Raw genomic sequence first — 25,630 nt, forward strand, 5'->3', positions numbered from 1 at the left:
ATGATTGTTGGCAGGAGGTAAAACAGCAGCTGCATTCCCAGCTAGGGGTCACAAGGTCAGGCAGCCAGGCCTTGGGCTCCTAGGAGTCAGAGTCAAGGGGACTTTAGGAAAGATGGGCATGTCCCCAGGAGAATGTGAAATAAAATTATGCATTGATGGGACAGTGGGCAAAAACTTCTCCCAAATCATCAGGGGAGTACTCTGGGGAAAGAGAAAGGGTGTTACTTAAACATATACCACCTATGATGGCAAATGCAAGGTATGTAGTAGACACAGATGGAACCAACTAGAAGTAAGGGTGCTGGGCTGAGAAGAGTAGAGGGAAGACAACTGGCTTCTGAAGCCTTAGACAAGACTTAGAAAGTGTAGACAAAGAGTATTCAAGGCTTAAATAGCATGCCCATAGCATTGGGCAGAGTGGAGTGAGGACTCACATAAATGGGCTGGTATACATTGAAATATTGGGGCAAAACCTTCCAGCATATTCCATAGGACTTCATAAAGGAAGAAGCAGAAGAAGAGAGGGTAAGAATGAATGCTTGAAATCGCTGCATAAATTAGAGAAATTAAATTGCTATGTATTTTCACCCTGTTGAGTATAATTACAGGGCAGGGAAAACAAATGATAGCAGATATTATTTCACAATGTTTTGGTTATACGTGGACAACAAAAGCTCCACATGCTTAATAAAAGTCAAGTTACACAGCCATAATTATTTATATGTTTCTGAAACATTCCTGTACTGAGTTTCTCCAACAGTCCAGCATTTACAAAGTTTATGGCTCCTCCTTTAAATGAATTTCACTGAATGCAAGTAAGGTGTGTACCAAAATTGGTATGTACAAACTCTATAAAATAAGTAAAACTCATCTGAAGAAATTAGGAAAGAACATTCCCTAACATTTTTTCTATCTTGTAGGATCTGATTCAAAATTATCATCTACTGTATTTCTTGTTTAAGTGGATGAGAGCTAAAAGAATATCCAGCTCTTCTCTCACTGTGAAATGAAAATTTATCATGTAATTATTTTAGGAAAACACATATTACATGCATAAATAGACATTATTATAATCATCATATTTCATCGTAATAATATTTGAGACTTTAAAGGATACCATTGAACAAAATTAATTTCGTTTACAATAAATGAAGCATAAGATATGGAAAACTCTGCTCTGCTGTGCTCAAGATCTAGTGATTCACGATGAGTAAGAAAAAATTACTTTCATCTAAGATGATAGTTTTTCTCTAGCTCTTTCTGCTGATGCCTCTCCAATATATTCTCTAAATGAGCATAAAATAAAAAAATGTCTCTTTGATTAGATTTTATAAGAGATCTACATTCAGTGCTCTAAATATCATGGATCTTGCATAAACATTAAGATGGAAATATGTCCATTTTCAAATGTTTATAAGTCATTGGCTTGATTGATGCCTTTACTGTCTACTAATCATAACATGAAAACATTCGTAACATTCTTTACTAGAAATCTTCACACAAATGCAACAAGAAATGAATCCAAAACCTTTAGTAAAATCTGCCAAATCTGCTCATTAGAAGAAAATATCAACCACAGGTATCATTCATAACCAAGAGAAGAATTTTTCCCAGAATCAGGACATGGCCTTTTGAGTTAGCAGATCCTGGAATGAATCCCAGCTTCATGGTTCTATCTTGGGAAAGTTACATCACTTCTGTGTGTCAGCTTTGTCTATTAAAAGGGAATAACACCCTTTACCTTGTAGCATTTTCATTGTTAATGACATAACATTTGAAAAATACTTATTACAGTGCCTGACACATAGCAAGTCTGCTATAAATATTACACCATTTCATAGATGGCTGTTCAACAAATATTACACCATTTCACAGATGTCTCAATTTTGTGTGCCTCCTTGCCACTCAAAGCTTAGTGCACTTGTTACAAGGATAGCAGAAGATCTGGTCACCATGAGACCTGTAAGCAGACAGATCTGTAAGCAGATGGACATTTGACCCAAATGCATCAGAAACTTGCATTTTTCAAATGAAAAATCACTCACTACTTGATTTATCCACTAAGTGCTTCTAATAAGTGGTTACTTTTAAGATGCAGCTTTCAAAAAACTGCTTTCTGTAAGCAAAATTTTATTACAGAATAAAAAAAGCCTTTGTCAGTAGAGAAGAAGCTGCAACAGCCACAGGAACTTGACTGCACAGTGTCTAGGCTTCCCCAAGTGTAAGATGGAGTTCTCCTACCTAATACAGTGATGATGATCATTGAACAGACACCTGGAAGATGTGTTGGGCCTCGGAGATGTACAAGGATAGCAGGAGGAAAGACAGGACTCTAAACACTTTGTCCCACATACCAGAGGACAAACAATTACCAAAGAAAACTTAGAGGAACTTAATTTAACTTAATGCACGTGTTGGAAGATGAAAAAACAGCATTTTCTTTGACATTAATTGCATTAAAACCAATATTTTTGTAATTTTTTCATCCTCTATCTTTTTTCTTTCAGTTGGCAAGGTGTCAAACAGGCGATAAAGAGAAAAAGCACTTCCAGATGGTTGATCTAAGCAAATGGGGTGGAATTTTCCTTTAAATAAAATGGAAAATATATGTAATAGAAGTCCTGCTGAACACCTATCAAACCAAAATGACTACTGTCTGCATCGTTATAATTCACTTGCTGGTTTATGGCCTCACTCTATTTCAAAGAGTTTCCCAAATTCACATAATGTTCTGCAGTGCTTGAGTTGGCATCAGATCTGTGATTTAGCTCAAAGATACCGACTGTGAAATCTCCCATTGTTAGACAACTTTCTTCTTCGGAACACAGTTGAGAAAGTGGAGCAGCAAAAAAATAATAATAATAATAAATTTTTTGTGTGTCCTTTCAAAGGCAGTTTCAACCTGCACTCACTCAGCTCAATAAACTCTGAGGTTTCAGGGATAACAACAAAAAGATTTTCACTTCTTCCCTCCAAGGATACATTTGACCCTAATCCTCGTGATGTTTTGTGGGGAGGCAAATGAAATGATGGTAGTGGGTCATCAGATCTTAAATTAACTCTCAAAGCTCTTCTCTTAGAAAAACAAACTCTCCATTTCTTCAGGCTTCAGTTGAGGGATTGAATTTTATTTGTTCCACTCTCTCACTCTAAAATCCATGAATACATAAATGAGGGGAAAAGGAGTTAATTGGAAATGTGGGAGGTCAGGGATGATAGAGGTTAACTAGGGGTAGTATTCGTTCACTCTAATCCATTTCTGACCACAGATAACTACAGGATGAACCTTAAAGTAATTATTCATTAAAAGCAGGCCCCACACTTCCCAGCCATTAGATCCAGGTGCAAGCGAGCCTCCCAGAGCTTCCGGGGAAGGAAGAGCCAACACTGTCACTGCCATGTCCTGCGCGCTTTACTTCCACCCCAGGGCTATCTCATCCATGCACTGGATGGAAGCTATTGGCATAAGGTCAGGAATACTGTCGAAGGCAACCTGAAAATTGCAGTGCATTACGTCCAAGGCCTGGCCTTCATAGATATACGGCTCCACGATGCACACATGTCTTCAAGGCTTTTATTTGTCCTGCTTTTAATCTAGTAGAGTGCATTTAGACCAATAGTTCAAAACCAAGGACAATTTTACTCCCTCTGCCTGGGAACATTTGGCAATGTCTGAAGACAATTTTGGCTGTCACGAGTGGGGATGCTACTGGCATCTAGTTAGTAGAGGTTGGGGATGTTGATAAACATCCTGAAATGCACAGGAAGGCCCCCTACAAGAAGAAACTATCCAACCCAAAATGTCAATAGTGCTGAGGTTGAGAAACTCTGCTTTAGACTGAAAGAAAAAAAAAAAGATGCAACTTAGATAGCATTAGGCCGTAGGAGGAAAGGAATTGGTAAGACGTAATTATCAGGCCCCCACCCATGATTCCAATGAAATCCTGGCCGTGGGCTCACAATTCCCACCACCGAATAGAAATGTTCTTTATCATCTGCATGTGACAATTGCCCTCCATAGTTCACAAATACTGACAGCACACTAAGCTGTAAGCTCCTTACACTGAAACTTTTCTCAGCTACTAAAACAAGAAGCCTGGTACAGTCATTGGACAACTTTCTAATTATCTTTTATATCCTATAAGGATTTTCTCTTTATTTTGCCATGTGAAAAAATAAGAGAGGCAATTTATAGCAAGCATTTCAACTCTCTGCTGTATTATTTTAAGATTCTGCTGCTTTTACATTTTACCCATAAGAAGAAGTTTCACTAGAATAAATAAAACCAGTTGGACACAATTCACAAACAATTGTTTTTCAAAGAGTATTTTTTTAACCTTATAAGCTGCAACTTCTAATTAAATACGCCATCCCAGTGGATTGTATATGCAGAATTTATTTACCATTTCTATTTATGAACATCATCTGCTTTGCCAGAACTTTTTTTTTAATTTCTCACATAAATCTACATTTATTTAAGCCTTAAGTGGGATCCCAGTTTGTGCATTTTTCTTCTCAACTTTCCATATCATTTGATCCCAGTTATTCCTCAGCACTGCCTATAATTTGCAAAGAACCAACTCTTACTTCTTGTAGGTCTCAAAGGTAAGGGGAACTGGAATGACCATGAAGGTTCAATTCACCTAATTCCATAACTGCATTCCTTCCTCCTTTTTTTTTTTTTTTATGGTGAGGAAGAGTGCCCCTGAGCTAACACCTGTTGCCAATCTTCCTCTTCTTGCTTGAGGAAAAGTGGCCCTGAGCTAACATCTGTGCCCATCTTCCTCTATTTTGTATGTGGGATGCATCCACAACATGGCTTGATGAGTGGTATAGGTTCGTGCCCAGGATCCAAACCAGTGAACCTGGGCTGCTGGAGCAGAGCGTTGAACTTAATCACCATGCCACCAGGCTGGCCTCATGCGTTCCTTTCTCTTGAGACATTTTTCCTTCACTTCTATACCATATCTTTATCACCGCAGATCCTAGGATCCACAAACCCCTTGCCTACCAGCCATTCTAATCAATTACTTCATTTTAACATTTATTAAATCCCTCTGTCTTAGCTCAGGCTGTGGTAAAAGATTACCATAGAATGGGTCACTTAAACAACAAGAATTTATTTTCACAGTTTGTGGGCTGGGAAGTCCAAGACCAAGGTGCAGATTTGTTGTCTGGTGAGAGCCTGCTTCCTGGTTCATAGACCACTATCTCCTTGTGTGTCTTTACAAGGCCCCGGGGGCGGAGGGAAGAGAGAGAGACAGGAAGCCATCACTCTCCTGTCTCTTCTATAAGGGCACTAATCCCACTCATGAGGGCTCCACCTCATGACCTAATCATCTCCCAAAGGCCCCACCTCATAACACCATCACACTGGGGATTAGAAATTCAACATATGAACCTTAGAGGGACACACACATTCAGTCCATAACACCCCCTACCAGCAAGACAGAGCAAAATAAGAGCACACACTCCATTTTCCATGTTCATTGCCTCAGCAGCAGCAGCATTTGGTTTCAGCATGTAATTATCAGACCCCTTCCCATGACTGCAATCAATTTGCGTGCCATTTGCTCACAATTCCAGCCACCCAACAGGAGTGTTCTTTACCCTTGGCACATGACAACTGCCCTCCATAGAGGACTGATACTGAGGGCACACTAAGCTGCAAGCTCCTTAAGAATGGGAACTCTGATATCTATGTCTTCATATACCAGAGAGTACAAACTTGTAGTAATTATGCTCCTGATGTTGATGACAACAAGTAATGAGGAAGAAAGTGCCCAGAGACAACTGCTGGTGCTAAGAGGTGCTCAGCTGGGTAACAAGCATCTTAACCATTGAGGACAAAGTAAAGGACAAACAGAATATATCTTGGCCAGACTACTTAGGAAGTGAGGGCGGAGGCTGAGGAAGGGTGCACAAAATCATGTTCACAGTCATGTTCAGTGAGGAAAATCTGCACCTCTGAGCTGAGGACCAAAGGGGACAAGGTGATGACAGTCTTCGGATGCTGACTACCCAGCTGTCCTGTCTCCTAAGTACAGCTCAGCAACTTTGTCTGAAGGTGTACACCTAAAGAGTCACAGACCAGAGACTGGCCTGCTAGTGTTCTGACAGCAGGGATACAATGGGAAGCTTCACCTTTTTCCTGGGGCCTGCATGCATGCACAAGTACACAGTAGATTTAAATGTCTGTAAATGACACCAAAATGTCTTCTGTTTATTCATCTAGGGAGCATTTCATTTTCCTCAAGAATCAGTGCATGACAAGATATAGAAAAGCTCAACTAAGTCAACACATAACCAGCAAAAACAAATCAAGTTTTCAGGAGGGCAAATAAGGAACAACTTTTGTTTGTCTGTGGCGTCACATAGAAAAAAGTTATGACTAGCGTAGACACTCTGATGTGCACACCAGAAGACCTATTTGTACATCTGCGGCCAAACCACTTGCTTCAGGATGTGCTCTGCTGGGACTTTGGTGGCCATATTGGTTGCAGATGCAATGCAAATAACGGAAGGGCGTTTGTTCAGGAGCAGCACCATTCCACTGCTCCTATGTGTTATTTGCTGGTACACATGCACACATGGCATTCCATCACGAACCACACACAATGCACGGGAGCCCTTCAAACAATGGACCAGAGAGGCTGTTAAAACTCTTAGGAACCTCCACCTTTGTCACTGACTCAAGCGAACGCCACCATGCAAGTTATTCATGTTTCTTCCCTTCCCCACCCCATCCCACCAGTTTTCTTCCTTTTAAGCAGTAGTAGCAGCACTTGCCAAGAAAGTGGTACTGGGGGGCTGTATTATATTCTATCTTTCTGTTTATACAACACCTCTTGAATAAAAAGTGAAGCATTTACCATTATAATTTACTTTAATTATAGTATTTATCACTACCCATAATACACAAGAGAATTATGGTATTTGCACACTTAAAAGAGGAAAATGAAACATAGGAAGTATTTTTGACATGTTGGGTTACTAGTTGCTGGAGAGAAGGCAAAATATTAAATATCTTACATCAAATACTAAGGACAGACAGGATTTCTAATCCACTGCTGGTGAATTTTTATCTTCTAGGAAGGGAACGTTTGAAAGGAGAATGAATGTTACCAGAAGACAGTCAGAAAGGATTCCTGACATAAGGAAGCAGTGGCCGGGGGTTGGTGAAGAGCCTCTGTTCTTTGTAGGAGTTATTTTAAGCCCTTTAAAGAAATGGAAAGCCTCTCTGATGATCTTCCTTATAAGCATAACTCTGCTATATCCAGAAAATAGGGATAGAGTTCATGGCCCCCAGATTCCCAAACCCTCATATTTTGCAAGCCCACTGCAGGGCCATTTCTTAGAAGTAGCTTCTCACCTTACCCACATAACCATTGTTGGCGCTCTAGTGGACACCCTTCTAGATCTTTCTCCATGTTCGTGCAATTACATACAAACACATGTATACAGACTTGAGGGATGAGGCTCTTTTTTCTTTATAAAATAAGATCCACTTTTCTCACTTACTATAATGAAAATCTCTCCAAGTTAACCAGGAGTGATTTAAATTACTATTTAAATGGCTGTATCATATCCAAGGCATTCTTATAACCTAATATGATACATAATCTAGAATATGTGGATACATATTCAATATGTGAGGTAGTTTTTTGAAATTTTTGGGGGGGAGAGGAGAAGCACTGAAAACAACGCTACTATGAATACCCAATATATAAACCCTTATATACGTATGTTGGTGTTTTTATTTTTATAATCTATATTCCCAGAAGTGGTACTACTGGGTCAAAGAGTTTGTATACTTTTAATAGGAGTTGTCGAATTGCTTTCCCAAAAATGTAAACAATTCACATATCCATCAGGAATGGGTGAGAATCTGCTTTTATCAGCATCTTTTCCAGCAGTGTTTTGTGTGTTTTTAAGGGTTTTTTTTTTCCAGTTAGACGAATGATATTTCACTTGCATTACTCTAACAGTAGTGGATGGAACTGCATTTCATCTATTACGAACATCAGAATTTACTCTTATTTGAATTGCCTCTTCATATCTTTGCCCATTTTCTTGTGGGCTGTTTGAATTTTTCTTATCAATTTATAGCTCTTTGCAGATTAGAGATATTCACCTTATGTCTATCATATACATGGCAAATATTGTCTCTATCTCATATTCGACTTGTTAGATTGTTTATATAATCTTCTAGCATAGATTTTTTTTTTTATTTTTAGTGACAGCCAAATTACACACTAGCCCTTAAGTTGCCAAAAAAAGAAGAGGAAATCCGCGGAAAATTTCCAGTCTGCAACTGCTAAAATTAAGACCAAAATATCCACTGGAATATAAACTTGGAAAGAATCCTATATAAATAAAACTACATGTCCAAAAATGCATTTTCACCATTGACACAAATGCCATCTTTACCCTTCCTTGGCTTAGAGAAAGCAATCACACATAAAGTCAGTAACATGGCTGGTCCTACCCCTGTGAGGTGGATGTTACTAATGTGTTCCTCTCCGTAATTCTTAAATCTGGGCAAAGCACTTGTTTGGGGAGTTTTCAGCTACAAATACTACTCTGTGCTGTCCGTAAGATGGATTCTTTGCCCAGAACATATACAGAGACACTGTATGATGTGCTTAGATCAGAAACTGTCTCCAGCATCCAGAGAATCAGGAATCCTGAAAAAAGAACAGTGTAGTCATATATATGAAAAGGGGTGAATTTGGAGGGAGGAATTTTCTCTCTGTTTCTTTAAAAATGGTATGCGGCACCAATGTTTTTCTCTACTTTAGATATAAAGAAACAAGGAGGCTTAGAATGGGACGCAGTCCACCAAAGTACCAGTTTCTTACATTTTCATGGAGAGTTTCTGTTATCCAGCTCTGTCATCTCCCAGAATTTTGCAAGTAATAAAGTCATAGGTTTTTTATTAGGTGGTAAAGAAGGAGAGAAATATGTTGATTATTCTACCTGATCCTCCCAAGCATCTTTCAGTGTTGTTGGTTTTTTTCATCTTGTTGAATTTTACCAGATTATTATTGGTATCAACAATAAAATGTTTTATAGTGTTTCGAATCCCAAAAATGGCGGAATAAAATTAGTCTTAAAAAGGAAAATGGATGGAAGGGCCCGGTGGTGTAGTGGTTAAATTTACACGCTTCACTTCAGCGGCCCGGAGTTCACAGGTTCAGATCCCGGGCGCGGACCTACACACCACTCATCAAGCCATGCTGTGGCTGGTGTCCCACATATAAAATAGAGGAAGATGGGCACAGGTGTTAGCTCAGGGCCAATCTTCCTCAGCAAAAAAAAGAGGAAGATTGGCAACGGATGTTAGCTCAGGGCTAATCTTTCTCACAAACAAAAGGGTAATGGAATCCCCTCTCACGTCACTGACCCCATCTGAAAGCCTGGATCAACTGTAAAATCATATTATAATCACAGGGGATATGTCCTCTGGCCTCATAGACAGCATGCAAGCAATCGTTAAAAGCCTGATCAATTGAGGCAAACTCCACCTTTATAGCTTACTGTCCTCAGTGAGCTCCACCTCACTCATTGGAGAAGAGACACTGGCACTACACGCATTATCTGAGATATGAACCCCGGGATGTTCAACAGAGAAGGAAAATCACTGGACATTAAAATTCAGGTGGATTGCAACTTAGGGTGATGAAACTCCACCTCTGACCCCTCTGACTGATTTGTTCCCAATGGCATTCTTGAGAGTTGATTCTCAGTCTCTAAAAATAACACGAATTTTAAAAATGGGATCTACTATACACTGCAGTGCCTATAGCTAATAACAATACTGTATTGTATACTTAAATTTGCTAAGAGGGTAGATCTCAGGTTAAATATTCTTACCAAAACAAAATAATAATAATAAAGGAGGTAACAGAAAATTTTGGAAGGTGATGGATATGTTTATGGCCTTAATGCTGGTGATGGTTTCACAGGTGTATTCTTATCCTCAAACTCATCAATATTTACACATTAAATATGTAGAGCTTTTTATATGTCAATCATACCTCAATAAAGTAGTTTTTGAAAATGAGATCTTTTATTAGATTATTTATAAACTACTTTCTATATTGGCATTTTATCAATGAGATTATCCACTGGGAAAAAATAACTTATTCTTCAGTTCAGCTCATCTATTTTAACCAGCGCTTAATCCCTGTGCATTACAAATTATGCGTGTCCTTTTCACACAGGTCTCTGGGTGGCTTCTGGCTCAAACTCATTACTTCTCAACACACAGCACTCTGTCCTGGTTTACAGTGGATACATCTGCCTCAGGGAATCTTAACGGCCAGTGCCAAATCTTATTTTCACTAACTATGAGAAATGGGAGCCTTTAACTTTACATTAATAGGCCAAATGCATTTCTCTTTGATAGAAAATCAAAATTCTAAGCTACTGATAAAAACTCTGGTGACATCCTGAGCTTCACAGCCTTGATCCTCTTATGAAAATTGTTAACAATGAAGTGGGGTTAACTAAAATCCTTGCAGGGAATAAAGCACTGAGTGGCTCTCTGGCCTGCATCACTATTTGCTGCATTATTATTAACAGCATGTCAGAGTCTCTTACTCGGCACATTGCGAATGTTCACAGAGATTCATTTAGTCAACAAGGATGCCGACCGCCCCAGAGCTGACACTGAGGACGTGAACTACACTGGCAAGGATATTCGGCGCGCTTCTCAAATACTGAACTTTCACTAGCCTAGATCCCTGGAAAAAAAAAATGTAATTATAATAATCGAAAGAGCTCAGAGCAGGATGAGAAAACAATAGGTCAGATTTTTATGTCAGAGGGTGGCATTTTGGTAACAAGGAAAACTGGGTAAATCATTAAAACCCATGCCTTGCTTTGCCTGGTTCCTCCCAAGACTCAATTGGGAAGAGATTGCTTTTGAGAGCAAAAGGAGCCTGAACTGCTGATTGGCAGAAAAAAACAAAATAAATGCTGAAAAGAATGTCCAACACATACTTCATTGTAAGAATTTTACCTTATTCCCTATAACCAGAATGCCATTTTATGTTATAACTGTGGACAATTTTGCTGCTAAAATGTTGAAGGAAATCTCTCAGGGGGAGAATTACCTTTGGAACCTTCTGTCATTTTTAAGATCACTTTTGAAGTATCAAAGCAGTAGATCAAGTGAAATATTATGAAGAGCTCTCCAACAGATGCCAGCACCCTCCTCAAACATTCTGGCACCCACAGTTCTGTGTGAGGTGCTCTTTTTCTCCCTACACTCTATCTCAGTGAGAAGCCTTGGACTTTAAATACTGTCAATATGGCGATGACTCTCAAATCTCTCCCTCTTGTTCCAATCCTTCCCAAATAGCGCAGACTCACATATATGACTAGCTACTCTCTCCGACCGGATAAGAAAAGAAAGCCATCAATTCAAAATTAACCTACCCTGGGAGAATTCTTCTTTTTCCTTCCAAAACCTGCACCTACCCAGGACTTCTGTCTCAGTAGACGGTCCAACATCCACCAACTTTCTCAAGTCCAAAACTTACATTTCATTCTTAATTTTCTTCCCCTCTCCCCCAGTGCCCAAGCCATTAATTACCATTGACTCTGCTTCTAAAAATATGCCAAATCTACCCAATTTTCCCCGTCTCCACCAACAACACTCTAGTCTGTGCCACCATCATGCCTTACCTGGTCACCTGCTTCCAGCTGGTCTTCCTGCTTCCTCTCTTGCTACCTTACAATCCATTTTCCCAATGGTAACCATGACAACTTGAATGACGATTTAAAAATGAAAACAAATCCTGTCCCACCACTGCTTCTCCAAAGACCTCCCAATGCCCACAATGAACATCCAAGTTTTGTGTCCTGTCTTACAAAGCCCTACACGTTATACCTCTTGTCCTCCTCTGTGGTCTCAACTCACACCACTCTGCCCCTCCCCCTACACACAGACCAATCACTCTCCATCACATGATTCTATGTGAATTCTCTGCATAGCACTTATGACTACATGATCATTTTATTTATTGTGACATACTTATTGTTTATGGTCTAACTCTCCCACCTAAAATGTATGCTCCATGAGAACTGGAAGCCTGTCTTGTTTGCCAGTGTATCTCCAATGCCTAAAACAGTCTCACATACTGTACGTGCTCAATAAATATCTGTTTGGGGAGGGAGGGATGGATACAGGTTATTTCTGATTGCCACTTTACTTGCAATTTTAAAGAAAAGTGGTTGTTACGTCAACAACAGAAACACTGCTTCCAACCAGACATCAACTGGGATGCCCGCTAGTCCTTGATGACCTCCATGTACAGGAAAAGATGCTTCAGAGGCACCATTTGTTTATACAGATGTTTGTCCATGAGGGAATTTTGTTTGAGATTTACCACCAATCATGTGTTTTCTGCAAGGAAATTATACAGTGAGAGTGGGTTCCAACCCTCAAAATATTTGCTAGCTCAGCGAAATAGACCAAGACACTATTTGCAGAAGCCTATAGCTGCTTTATTTTGCAATAACATTTAAAATAGGTGGGTTCCATTGCTTTATAATTATTTTCCATAATATTCTGCCATGGGGGCTTTCTTGGTCACCTTTAGAAAATAAAGGGAGCGGAACACCCACTGGATTAAGAAGTTATATATTATCCACTGGGCTCGGCCATCCAGGTGACCTCTGAGTGACCTTGGCAAGTTTCTTAACCTCTCCAGGCCTCCGGTGACTCATCTATAAACTGGGGACAATATTAGGACCTCCTTTGAATGGTTGTTGAGAAGATGAAATGATACACATAAAGCACTTATAACAGGGCCTGGGATGCAGGGAGTGCTCAAACAATTTGAGCCACTATTATGAGTTATTACTAGGTTATTACCAGTGGTTTATAAAATGTTTCATATTATGAAATGTTGGAAAATCTTTATTTAATTCCTATTGTCATTGCTACATTACAAAGACTGCTAAATGACTTCCACTGGTGAACTGGCCCAAGTCCTCCTTCAGATCCAAACATGGGTAACTACTGCAGGCAGATGGAGGGGACCCAGGAATATTTACACTCTGCACTTTCCATACTTGTGAAACTGGCTGGGGTTCAAAAAAAGAACTACTTCAAATCAAAGTCTTCACAAGCCATGGACTTGTGGTTAGAAATGTTAGTTGTACGTTTGTCTGACCATTTAGGATTTGCTTAAGAAAACAGAAACTACCTTGTAAAAGCTCTGCAATAAAGACAGAACTTGAACGAGAAAATACGAGTGAAAGTTAGAATATACATAAGACACTTAACATTATAATCACAGAAAGAAGTTAGACCCTCATAATTCACTTTTTTATTATTGCTATTATTATGACATCCCAGAAGAAACTTCTAAGACCTTTACACAAACCTTTTTTACACCTGGAATATAAAATAATCTCAGAAGAGCATAATACACCACATGAAATAGAAAGTTACAAAAAGAAATGTAATCAACTCCAAGAAAAGATGGCAGCAGAATATTAGCATACAACTACATATCAAATTGAGTTAAGAAGTAGGGAATTCCAGAAAAATAGAGAAAAGTCATGGTTATTTGGGAGAAAATAACTAGACCCATCTTCTAAAAAGATGCTTGATTCAATGAAGATGTTTTAGAATGAGCAGTAATATAGGAAACACATGGTCATTCAAATGCTCCACTGATGTTGTTCCTTCTTGTTTGGCGCCTACTGTGTGCCCAGCCTGTAGACCCATCCTATCTGCTGCTCATAGCTGTGAATGCAATCCAAAGCATGGCACAGACATGTGTTCAGGGATGGTTGATAAGAAAGGTGGGAATGACCTGACAGTCACGCTGTGCTGTGCTATATTTATGTTTAATAATATGTACTCCTCGAAGATGATACTGATGAAAGTCTGTTGCGACGCTGACAGTAGGTCCAAACACACAATTTAAGAAATATTAAATTTCTTATTCAGGAAGGACCTGACATCAGATCTGACAGCACAGGGGAGGACCGCACTGGTCTTGGTCTATGTGCTATTGACTCCTGTCACCTACCTTTGCAGTTATCTTCACAACTCATGGACAGCCATCAGGGAGAAATAGACTTTGGAAGGATCACACTCTCTTCCCTCTTTATTAAGATACACTATGAATGATGTCACCTATACTGGAAAACTGAAAAGACTATTTGAGAAGGCAGTAGAGTGAATGGCCTCAGCTGGACAATATGGGGACAGTCTATAATGGCTACAGCAAATCTAATTATTTAATTATTGTAAAATCATGAAATAAACATCTTAAATCAAATGTAGCACAATCCGAAGGCTAGAGGAGCACATTTTTATCACACTCTTAAGGACCATTAGAGTAAGTTATGTTTTACAAAATTTCAGTCTGAATCATTTCACTGAATCACACACACGTATTCAGTGCTGATTGCATGCCAGAGTGTCAAGTCCTGGTAAGATGAACGCAATCAAGACAAGGGTCTCACAGTCTGAAGAGGAAAATCTATAAGTACACAAGAAATACTACAATGAATCCAGCTTAAAATTGACATTGTGGGGACATGCACAAGAGTGTGGGGACACAGAGGAGGTGCAACTTGATTCATCTGGTCATGGAGAGGGAAGAAAAATGTCCATAGAGGAGGTGACGTGTTAGCTGAGAATTGGTGAACAAGCAAATATCCATCCCCTGGACAATATGAGGATATTATACCAAATACATTAAACTCTGATTGAGGGAGAGGGGGAATAATTCCATTCCTTTCTCTTACAGACAATCTCATAGACTTCTAGCTCTATGCCGAAATTAGAAATAGAGTTTTTCTCACCTGGTTTGAAAAATCCCAAAAGATTCATCCATCCGTCCGTCCACACATTCATCCACACATACATACATCTATCAACCTATCCATTCAACAAAATTTATTGACAGCGTTTTACGTCTTAGGCTTTTCTATATGCCTGGAAATGCAGCAGTGATCAAAATAGGCAAAAATCCCTGCCCTCGTGAAGCTTACATTGGGGGGAGGATAGAAATCATACAAATGGTGAGAATGGTGGGAAAACAGGGAGGTCAAAGCACTAAACCCTGCGGGATTCCAGTGGTTGGAGGGCCTGGAGACAAGCAGTTGAGGTAAGAGGGAATGGCCAAAGACATAGGAGTCAGGCCAGGGAAATGTGGTATCTTGAAACCAGATGGAGAAAGTGCTTCAAGGAAATGGAAGGAATCAATTGTACGAACGCTGCTGACTGAGCCTGGATCACTGGATTGAGCAACATGGCAGTGACTGGTGACCTTAATGAGGCAGTAGTGATGGAATGACTGAGTGGTCAAAGTGGGTTCAAGAAGAAATGGAAATACAGGAATTGAGGACAACAAATGTAAGCAAGTGCTTCTAAGGAGTTTTTCTGCAAGGAGAAGGAGAGAAGTGGGTTGTAGCTGGAGGGGAAATTAGAGTCAACAGGCCATTTTTTTTTAATGGTACATGTTTGCATTCCTATTGGAAAGATCCAGCAGAGAGAAGAAAATAAAAATTGATGATGGAGGAAAGAAAAGGAAGAACTGTTTAAGTACTGCCTTTGAGTAGGAGAGAAGGAAAGAGATATTGTGCCCAAGCTGGGGTCACGGGCCTCAACTAGAGTTAGTCAGAGTGGGCACCAGGTGGGATGTGATTGGCCAGCTCGGGGAGGTGCCTCACCTTCAAATCATCACTTTAGCAAGGAGGTGGCCTGCAATGCAAGGAGGAGGAACGGTTCTCAAAATGTATAATATGGCCTCTGACTGTGAGCAGGACAGTCACTCCCACTCAAAAAAAAAAATGTGAGCTATTGTAAATGACTTAGATGAATCCACCTAATTCCTCAACCCTGGAAATGTAAGATCTGTTCACTACTCTTAGATACTGTTATATGAAAACACAGTGGTGTTTACTTCCCAGAATCTCTTGACCATCTTTCCAACCTCTGCTTTTTCTGCTTTGGTTTAACCAATAAGTGGTTACTGTCCAGGCTTTAAGCAAAAGCAAATGAAGCAAAATGACTGATCCTTTTGTGGCCTGGGAGGCTAAAAGAGACAGAAACACCCATGAAAACCACAGGAAAAACTCCAGTGGATAAAACATGAACTGATTAGGCTTGCAGCCCTGCAGCTATAGAAGCCTCTCCACACTCTGATCTGGAGACCACAACGCAGGAAAACCCCAAGTCCCATGAAATCCAAAACTCCAAACATGGGGTCATGTTTATGCCCTTAGGAAAGTTCTGCCAAGAAAGATCTTATGCACAGTTTAATCAAGCGGGCAGTATCCTTACACGCACATGTAAATCTTCAAATCCAAGCAATTAACCCCACACACATCTGCCCCTGTAATGGGTGTCTGAGAATGAACAGCACACATACGCCACCCCAGCCTGACTTAAACATGAAATGAAGGAAAGAAAATGGATTCTGCACTTCACCCCACATCTGTGATCCACAAATATTTATACTAGTCAGAAAGCCAGTAACCTTCAGGACAATAACAGCCTTTGCAGACACTCACCTAAACAAATGAGAAAAAAGGCCAAAATCCCATAGAGAAGAGAACAGAAGGAGAGAAAGCAAGGTTTCCCCTGCTCCATAATGGGAATTTCAATGCTTTCTAAGGTGGATAATGGAAGCAGACAATTTTCCTGTCAGTGAACTCTGTAATGCGAAGTGAAATGCATGTGACAAAACGGATCCAATCTGCGAAGGCCTTTCCAGATCACCTCACAGAGATCTTCCATCAGGCTGACTAGACAATAGGACAGGAATAATAAGGACAGGAGTCCACAGCTTGAGTATTTCTGACATTATCAAGAAAGACAGGCTAAATCTTTATCCCAGCAAACAACCACTCAGCATGTTTAAGCAAGTGCTGTACCTTGTGTCAATAACATACCTAGAAATGCATTGCAACCAACAGGAAATAAAATTCCCATTAGCACAGCGGCACCAATTGAAACGCTGACAGCAACTAGGGAAGCACATTTTTTTTCACATTTAGACTCTCTGTCTCCAGAAACTCAGTCCAATTTCTCACTGGCTATTCCCACTCTCAAATTACATCCTCTCACTTTCCATATTTTACAGCCAAGAAACCTAGAAAACCAAGAAAAGTCAAGACGGAGAGTTGAGTTGTGGTTTGATCTGTCCAATACCAGGTTAACCTCCATCTCAGAAAGGGAAATCTAGCTAATTCTCTCCCTTTGGGAACCTATAAACTATGAAACCATTATTGCAGGCACATGATAATTAATATTAAATTAATAGTCTAGGTGAGTGCTCTAAACACAACAGGTGAGGACGTCAACAATACATAAGTGATCCGACCAGCGTTGCCTTGGTCTTCCTGACACACCACGTAACATTTAACACAAACACCAAAAGTTAGGTACAGAAATGAGGCAAGGGGGAAAGCACTGTGATGATGACTTCATAATGTTCAACATAATGGGTTAAGTTCTATTAAACAAAAAATACTGAAATATAGTTGTTAAAAATATTGTTAAAGGCTGTAGAACAGCTCAAAATGTAAAAGTTAACCTTTCCCTAACCAAAAGAGGACTAAATAAAAGAAAGAAAGAATTGCAGTTGTGTGGCTGTAAACTTGGTCTCTCTTCGTCGGATGGAGCAATGTGCACCTGAGATCTCTCATTCCTATAAATATTTTGATTATGTGAACATCCTCGTTAGATTAAAATTGGGGATTGATTTTTTTGTCGGTGAGGAAAAAGAGAGGCAGAATAAAACTATGAGAAGAATTACAAAAAGCAATATCTATCTTTAAATAACTGAACGGTTCCCTGAATTAAGGAGTTGAATATTTTTTAATAATATTGGAAAAAAAGTAAAGGAAAATTTTTATTAAATTTCTAAGCACTGGTTGAAATAATTATGAAGAAAATGTTTGGCTACACTAAAGTAAACTTCTTTAAATTTAAAAGGATAAAGTTAACAAGCACGTGAAGAGGGAAAAAAATGACAACAAAGAGTTCATATTCTTAAAAATAAGTTCTGTTAAAATCTGTAAGGAAAATGCTGAATATCAATAGCTAAATAAGTATAAAATAAGGACAAAGGATTCTCTCACACACGTACGTTCCCTCTCTCCCACCTACATACTCTCTCTCCTCTTCTCAAAATAATGGCTAATTATCACATAAAAATCTTTTAAAAATCAACCAAATAACATAACGAGCAAACAATGAAACATATAAAAAGGAAAGAATACAATCAAATTGACAAAAAAATTAATAATGATACTCAGTGATTGTGAAGTTTTAGCAAAACAAACTCTCTAACATATTGGTGAGCATAAATATCTACACTTTTGCAAAGCCAATTGGCAGTCTTATTAAAACTCCTTGATTCTGAAACAGTAAATCAACTACAGCTATTCTGACCTAATGAATTAACTTCAATTAAAAGAAAGCTTTATAATAATAATTCTGTTTAAGAAGCATCTACTATATGCACCAAACTTCTATACTTCACAAGGTAGGTAATAGTGTGACTTGCAAAAAGTTAGAAAATAGGACTGGAATCCAGGTGTGTGAGGTGTGTGCACACTCCCCTTGTCATGATCATTTCAAAATAGTCTATGATTTTGGTTAACTGGAAATAATATATATGTCCAGCAAAAAAGAAGCAGTAAATTATACTACAGCGTCTTTACATGATAGAATATTATGATGCATTAAAATGAAGTTTATTAATAGTTTTCAATAATATATATCATATGGGTATAATATAGAAAGTGTATGATATAACAAGTAATAAAGCAGTATGCAAATACACCACATTAATAAAATGAAGAACAAAAATCACATGATCATCTCAATAGATGCAGAGAAAGCATTTGACAAGATACAGCATCCATTTATGATAAAAACTCTGAATAAAATGGGCATAGAAGGAAAGTATCTCAACATAATAAAGACCATATATGACAAACCCACAGCTAATATCATCCTCAATGGTGAAAAACTGAAAGCTATCCCTCTAAGAACAGGAACCAGACAACGATGCCCACTGTCACCACTCCTATTTAACATAGTACTGGAAGTCCTAGCCAGAGCAATCAGGCAAGAGAAAGAAATAAAAGGGATCCAAATTGGAAAGGAAGAAGTGAAACTGTCACTATTTGCAGATGACATCATTTTATATATAGAAAACCCTAAAGAATCCACCAGAAAACTTTTAGAAGTAATAAATGAATATGGTAAAGTTGCAGGATACAAAATCAACATACAAAAATCAGTTGCATTTCTGTACACTAACAACGAAGTAGCAGAAAGAGAAATTAAGAATACCATCCCATTTACAATTGCAACAAAAAGAATAAAATACCTAGGAATAAACTTAACCAAAGAGGTGAAAGATCTGTACACCGAAAACTATAAAACATTTCTGAAAGAAATTGAAGAAGACACAAAGAAATGGAAAGATATTCTGTGCTCTTGGATTGGAAGAATTAACATAGTTAAGATGTCCATACTTCCTAAAGCCATCTATAGATTCAATGCAATCCCTATCAAAGTTCCAACAACATTTTTCACAGAAATAGAACAAAGCATCCTAAAATTTATATGGAACAACAAAAGACCCCAAATAGCTAAAGGAATCCTGAGAAAAAAGAACAAAGCTGGAGGTATCACACTCCCTGATTTCAAAATATACTAGAAAGCTATAGTGACCAAAACAGCATGGTACTGGCACAAAAACAGACACACAGATCAATGGAATAGAATCAAAAGCCCAGAAATAAACCCACACATCTATGGACAGCTAATCTTTGACAAAGGAGCCAAGAACATGCAATGGGGAAAAGAAAATCTCTTCAACAAATGGTGTTGGGAAAACTGGATAGCCACATGCAAAAAAATGAAAGTAGACCCTTACCTTACACCATACACAAAAATTAACTCCAAATGGATTAAAGACTTGAATGGAAGACCTGAAACTGTGAAACTTCTAGAAGAAAACATAGGCAGTACGCTCTTCGACATCGGTCTTAGCAACATCTTTTCAAACACCATGTCTGACCGGGCAAGAGAAACAATAGAAAAAATAAACAAATGGGACTACATCAAACTAAAAAGCTTCTGCACAGCAAAGGAAACCATCAACAAAACGAAAAGACAACCTAACAATTGGGAGAAGATATTTGCAAACCATACTTCTGATAAGGGCTTAATCTCCAAAATATATAAAGAACTCATGCATCTCAACAACAAAAAAACTAACAACCCAATTAAAAAATGGGCAAAAGACCTGAACAGACATTTCTCCAAAGAAGATATACAGAAGGCCAACAGACACATGAAAAGATGTTCAAAATCACTAACTATCAGGGAAATGCAAATCAAAACTACAATGAGATATCACCTCACGCCCGTCAGAATGGCTATAATTAACAAGACAGGAAACAACATGTGTTGGAGAGGTTGTGGAGAGAAGGGAACTCTCATACACTGCTGGTGGGAGTACAAACTGGTGCAGCCACTATGGAAAACAGTATGGAGATTCCTCAAAAAATCAAGGGTAGAACTACCATATGATCCAGCTATTCCACTGTTGGGTATTTATCCAAAGAACTTGAAAACACCAATTTGTAAAGGTACATGCACCCCTGTGTTCATTGCAGCGTTATTCACAATAGCCAAGACTTGGAAGCAACCTAAGTGCCCATCACGGGACGAATGGATAAAGAAGATGTGGTATATATACACAATGGAATACTACTCAGCCATAAGAAACGATGAAATCCAGGCATTTGTGACAACATGGATGGACATTGAGGGTATAATGCAAAGTGAAATAAGTCAGAGGGAGAAGGTCAAATACCGTATGATTTCCTTCATTAAGTAGTAGATAATAACAACAATAAACAAACACATAGGGACAGAGATTGGATTGGTGGTTACCAGAGGGGAAGGGGGGAGGGAGGAGGGTGAAAGCGATAATTCGGTACATGTGTGTGGTGATGGGTTGTAATTAGTATTTTGGTGGTGAACATGATGTAATCTATGCAGAAATAGAAGTACAATGATGTACACCTGAAATTTTTACAATGTCATAAACCAATGTTACTGCAATAAACAAAAAATTAAAAAAAAAATAATAGCTTCGCTATAGCCAAAAAAAAAAAAGCAGTATGCAAAATTTTATGTCAAGTGTTCTTTCAACTCTAAATTACATATCAAAAATATACTATAAAAGACTACATGAAATGACAACAGTGGTTGCCTTTGGTGGAGGCAGCATGGGGGAATTTTTTCCCCTTCCTCTATATAATTTCCATAATTAGCACTAACTATTTTAATCTTTTTTTTAAATTGCAAAAATACAATACTCCCAAAAATCTTAGATCATGAATATATTGCCCATAAAGTGCAAACATCCTCAACCCCAGAGATCATCCGTTTAGAATTTGGTATATATTGAAATATGTTCTAGTAGGCTTTATAACACACACGTACTTGTGTGTAGGGACTGTGTGTGTGTGTGTGTGTGTGTGTGTGTGTGTTTTTAAGATGAATGGAATTATATTAAACATATTATTCTGCAACCTGCTCTTTCTAGTTAATAGGGTACCATACATAGCTTTCCATGGCTTTTATAATTTGAATTTTACTTTTTATATCATCACTATTAAAGTGAAGAACACTTTTCCATTACTCATAAAACAAGTATCCAGGGACCAGTGGCTCTTGAAAAAGGCGTGTCTCCAAAAGTTCTGCCACATCAGGCTCATGCGCTTGCTACAATTATCTATTTCTATGAATGAATGAATGAATAGAGCAGTTCCCTGCTTAAACTCCTTAAAGAAACACAAATTAACTGGTTCTCCTTTGCCTGTCTTTTTAGGTGATACCCAGTGCAGTAGAGAGTCAAAGAGGTCTGAAGGTGTCAGAAGCATTCTTTTGTAAGAAAAAGTCAAATACAAAAAAACAAAAATACCACCTCATTTGATTGTATGTGGCAAAGAATATCGCCATTTTATCCCATGATTTAAGGATTTCAATCTTGTTCAGACAGCCCGAGATAATTGCATGTTGGCCCTAATATGTATAAGTGGCAGTATGTGTATGGGTGCCAAATAAAAATGTCACATTTAGAAGCTATATGGAGACCAAAGTAGGAAATGCTCTCTGAACTTGTTTCATCATGAGCTCTATATTCTAGAATAAGAAAATACACTGAAAGAACAATGCTTATCAGGTCCTACTGTGAGCAAAGCTATAGTCTAGGTACCGGGACTCAGACCAATGAACTTGGGGCACATAGACAGTGTCAAGCATTGGAACAACAAATGCACTAACCCCAGGAGTCGGTTTTTGCATTTACAGCAGACTTCATTAAAAGTGGTTTATGATTAAATTCTGAGCATTCAGGCTAAATATTGTTAAGGGACTCATACCTACTGGCTCATACCCTCACTCTCAACACCGTGGAATCTCTGAGCATTGCAAGGATCATGTGGATCAGGGCTCAGTAAACTACAGCCTGTGAGCCAAATCCAGCTCAGCCTGCCACCTGTCTTTATAAAGTTTTATTGGAACACAGCCAAGTTTGCTCACTTAGATGCTGTCTGTGCTGTGTTAGTGCTACAACGCAGAGTTGAGTTGTTACATGGAGATTGTATGGCCAGCATTTCCTAAAATATTTACTACCTCCCCCTTTTCAGAAAAAATTTGCTATCTCCTGACTTAGATTGCTGTTTGAAAACTGATTTCTTAACATTTATTGTGAGCTTTTCTTTAAGGACCGGAGTATTTCCAGTAAGAAAAAAAAAAAAAAGTGTGCCTGTCCTTATTCTCAGAAGGCATTCCTAGTGCTAAGAGGTAGTACTGCAGTAGAGTTAGGGACATGGATTCAAATCCCAGCTCTGCCTCGACTACTTGTGAGATCTCGGGCAGATTATGTAACCTCTCTGTGCCTCAGTTTCTTTCTAAAAGCTTGCTCATTCACCGCCATTTTTAACAGAGGAGATAAGTGGGGCTTATAAGCTATCACAGTATCTCAATCTACAAAACTGTTGGCTTCTTCACTTCTTCTTGAGGTGTCTGACTTACCCAGGAGGGAAAGGGCAGAGCGTTTCCTCAATCATGTATCACACTAAGGATCCACAGCCACCTGGGCGCTCAAGCCCAACTCACACACCAACGCTTCAAAAAAGAAAAGGAAAAAAAAACAGAGATCCTATTAACCCATTTTAAAAGAGGCTGTAGTCATTGTTTATCAATTCTAGAAAGTTCCATTAATGCTCTGCACAACCAGCATGAGCTACTTCAGCAACATAAGACTTAAAGCAGAGTGACCCAAGACAGCTTGGAAATACAACAGCCCTAGCTTAGTATCCTTGTGCACCAATGGATTTCTTTCTTCAGAAAAGGAGAAATAAAAATTCAAACGTTTTTAACATATGAAAACAAAGCTCATGAAACAACCAAAAGGACCATCATTTCAAACCCATTCGAATTACTTTCAGCTTGAACATCAAATGGAGATTTGTTGTGTGGGAGATTTACCCACATCGTGATGGCTCTATCATTCCGTTTTTGTGACTATATAGTACCTTAAGTATGGCATTTCAAATATAGGAGATAAAGGCAGAAGATGTAGAATAAATTATGCCAGAAATTTGAGTTTGTATTTTTATTTACAGATAAATTTATTTGGGACACAATATGAGACTTTATAGGTAAAAGAACTGTAAACCATAAAAACAGTTCACTTTACTAAAATCAAGTAAAGCTGTCCAATCTCCTCATTCACTTTAACATATAAATATTCTAAAAACTTGATATTGTAATATGATGAAAAGACTACCACAAAAACCAGCCTCCCCAGAACCAGGTATGACAGAAACTGAAGAAATGGGTTACTTTCCATTTCTTATTTGTAAAAGAAATGTGTCCATTACTAGTTAAAGATGCCTGTTACTTCAAACACTGCACTGCGGGGCTCATGCTTTTTCTGTTGTCCCAGTTCGTGTAGTTTCTTTCCACTCTCCAAACTCTGCAGCTTCTGGCTGCCATAAACCTGGGACACACTGATGTTGCCTATCCCAACACATACACGTGGGTAGCGGCTGAGAATGATGACGAGGAAAGGGAGAGAAGAACTTCCCGGAACATTCTGGAACATTCTGGCTATTCCTCTATGCAATGATTCCCACACTGTCTACTTCAGTAATTATCTAAAGGCCATCTGCCTGCAGAAAATAAACTGAACTACAGCATCTGGAAGTTTGTAAAATTTCATATCTGCTGAAATGCCATTTCGAAGTCCTGAGGTTCAGAGGCCAAAGGGCAGTGGCTAGGTGACATTGTCTCTCCATGAGGCTCCCTTTGGTGAGTTCATGAGAAGCAAGGGGGCGATCCAAAGCAACACATTCAGAACTGCCCGCAAAGGCGCCCACAGCCCAGGTGCGCTCAAACACTGCAGCGTCACAGATCCCAGCTGAGTCTTTGAAAATCAGTGACATCATCCTTTGGAAAGGAGGAGGATTTGCAGATGCAAATCCTTGAGGCCAAAAGAGGAGTAAGGGAGCTCTCCCCAAGGTAAGAAGGCATGCTCAGTCCAGGAAAATTCCTAGGAGCGGCCAATTTCTTTCTCACAACATCAAAAATATCTCCTCTGGGTGTGGCAAGAATATGTTTTTGGGACTTCTTTATTAAATGGCATGTTTGAATACACCAACTTCCTCTCTTGAACCCTAAAATATGTTTTACAATTAGTACTAAAATTTCATTGTATTTGTTTATCTCTTAACCAAAATTTGAGTAATAAAATTGGACAGATCCACTGGTCACTGCCATGCATACCTGGCAATCCCTATAGGCTCCCATGTGTCAGAATTAAATTAAAAACAGGGCTGATAATTAGGTCTGGAGGCTAGCTCTCCTATCCTCCCTCAGTGAGGTCATAAATTAGCTGATGTGGCCCCTCACCTAGGACATCCACAAGTCACGCCTGCAGAGGACAGCCATCCTCTTAAATGGCAAAGGAGACAGAGACCAAAAGGATATTGTAAGAATTCAGAATCACTGACACCAAATACTGCAGGAAGAGAACATCCCTGCTAAATCCAGGCAGGGACAGCCCACAGCCTGGACAGCCAGACACTGCAGACCCAACCTTCAGACTTCAAAACCGAGTCCCTTCCTTGTGAAAAGGCAACACTCAGGTGACAGAATGCCCAACACAGAGTTCAAGTGGCTTGGGGGACAACACAACTCCCTTTAGGATCTGAAGTCTAAACTGGGAACCAGTTCCAGCAGTAGGATTTAGGGGCATACATCCCAAAAGGTTTTTACTATGCCTGTGTTTATATCAACAGTAAAAAAGACATTTTACCATCCTGGCACATGATGGCCAAGCTGACATCATCCGGACCTTCTGCTCTGGAGGGTCAGCCCTTGCCTGGGTAGGCGTTCCACCCTCTAAAGGAATATATACTATTCAACATGACACCCACATGTGCTGAGCAGTGTAGGCTCAGGAGCAGAAACCACAACAATGAAGCAGAGATCTTGAATAGGAGCTGAGCTCAAGTCACAGACAATGGCCCCTTCCCTTCGGGTCTGGAGGCT

General features: G+C 39.1%; 1 protein-coding gene across 2 annotated transcripts in view; it reads right to left on the reverse strand.

Annotated features, from left to right (window-relative positions):
* SEMA5A (semaphorin 5A) overlaps positions 1 to 25,630 on the reverse strand; it is a 470,062-nt gene that overhangs the window by 340,648 nt on the left and 103,784 nt on the right. Inside the window, exon 2 of one of the 2 annotated variants that reach the window (XM_087443115.1) lies at positions 23,108 to 23,200. The exons of the other annotated variant lie outside the window; for it this stretch is intronic. The gene's annotated coding sequence lies outside the window, so the exon portion shown is untranslated. The remainder of the gene's footprint in view (positions 1 to 23,107; positions 23,201 to 25,630) is intronic. 2 annotated transcript variants of the gene reach the window in all.

Source organism: Ceratotherium simum, chromosome 18 (genome assembly GCF_057802395.1).
Source record: "Ceratotherium simum simum isolate JZ-2026a chromosome 18, ASM5780239v1, whole genome shotgun sequence".
In the NCBI taxonomy this organism is placed as follows: domain Eukaryota; kingdom Metazoa; phylum Chordata; class Mammalia; order Perissodactyla; family Rhinocerotidae; genus Ceratotherium; species Ceratotherium simum.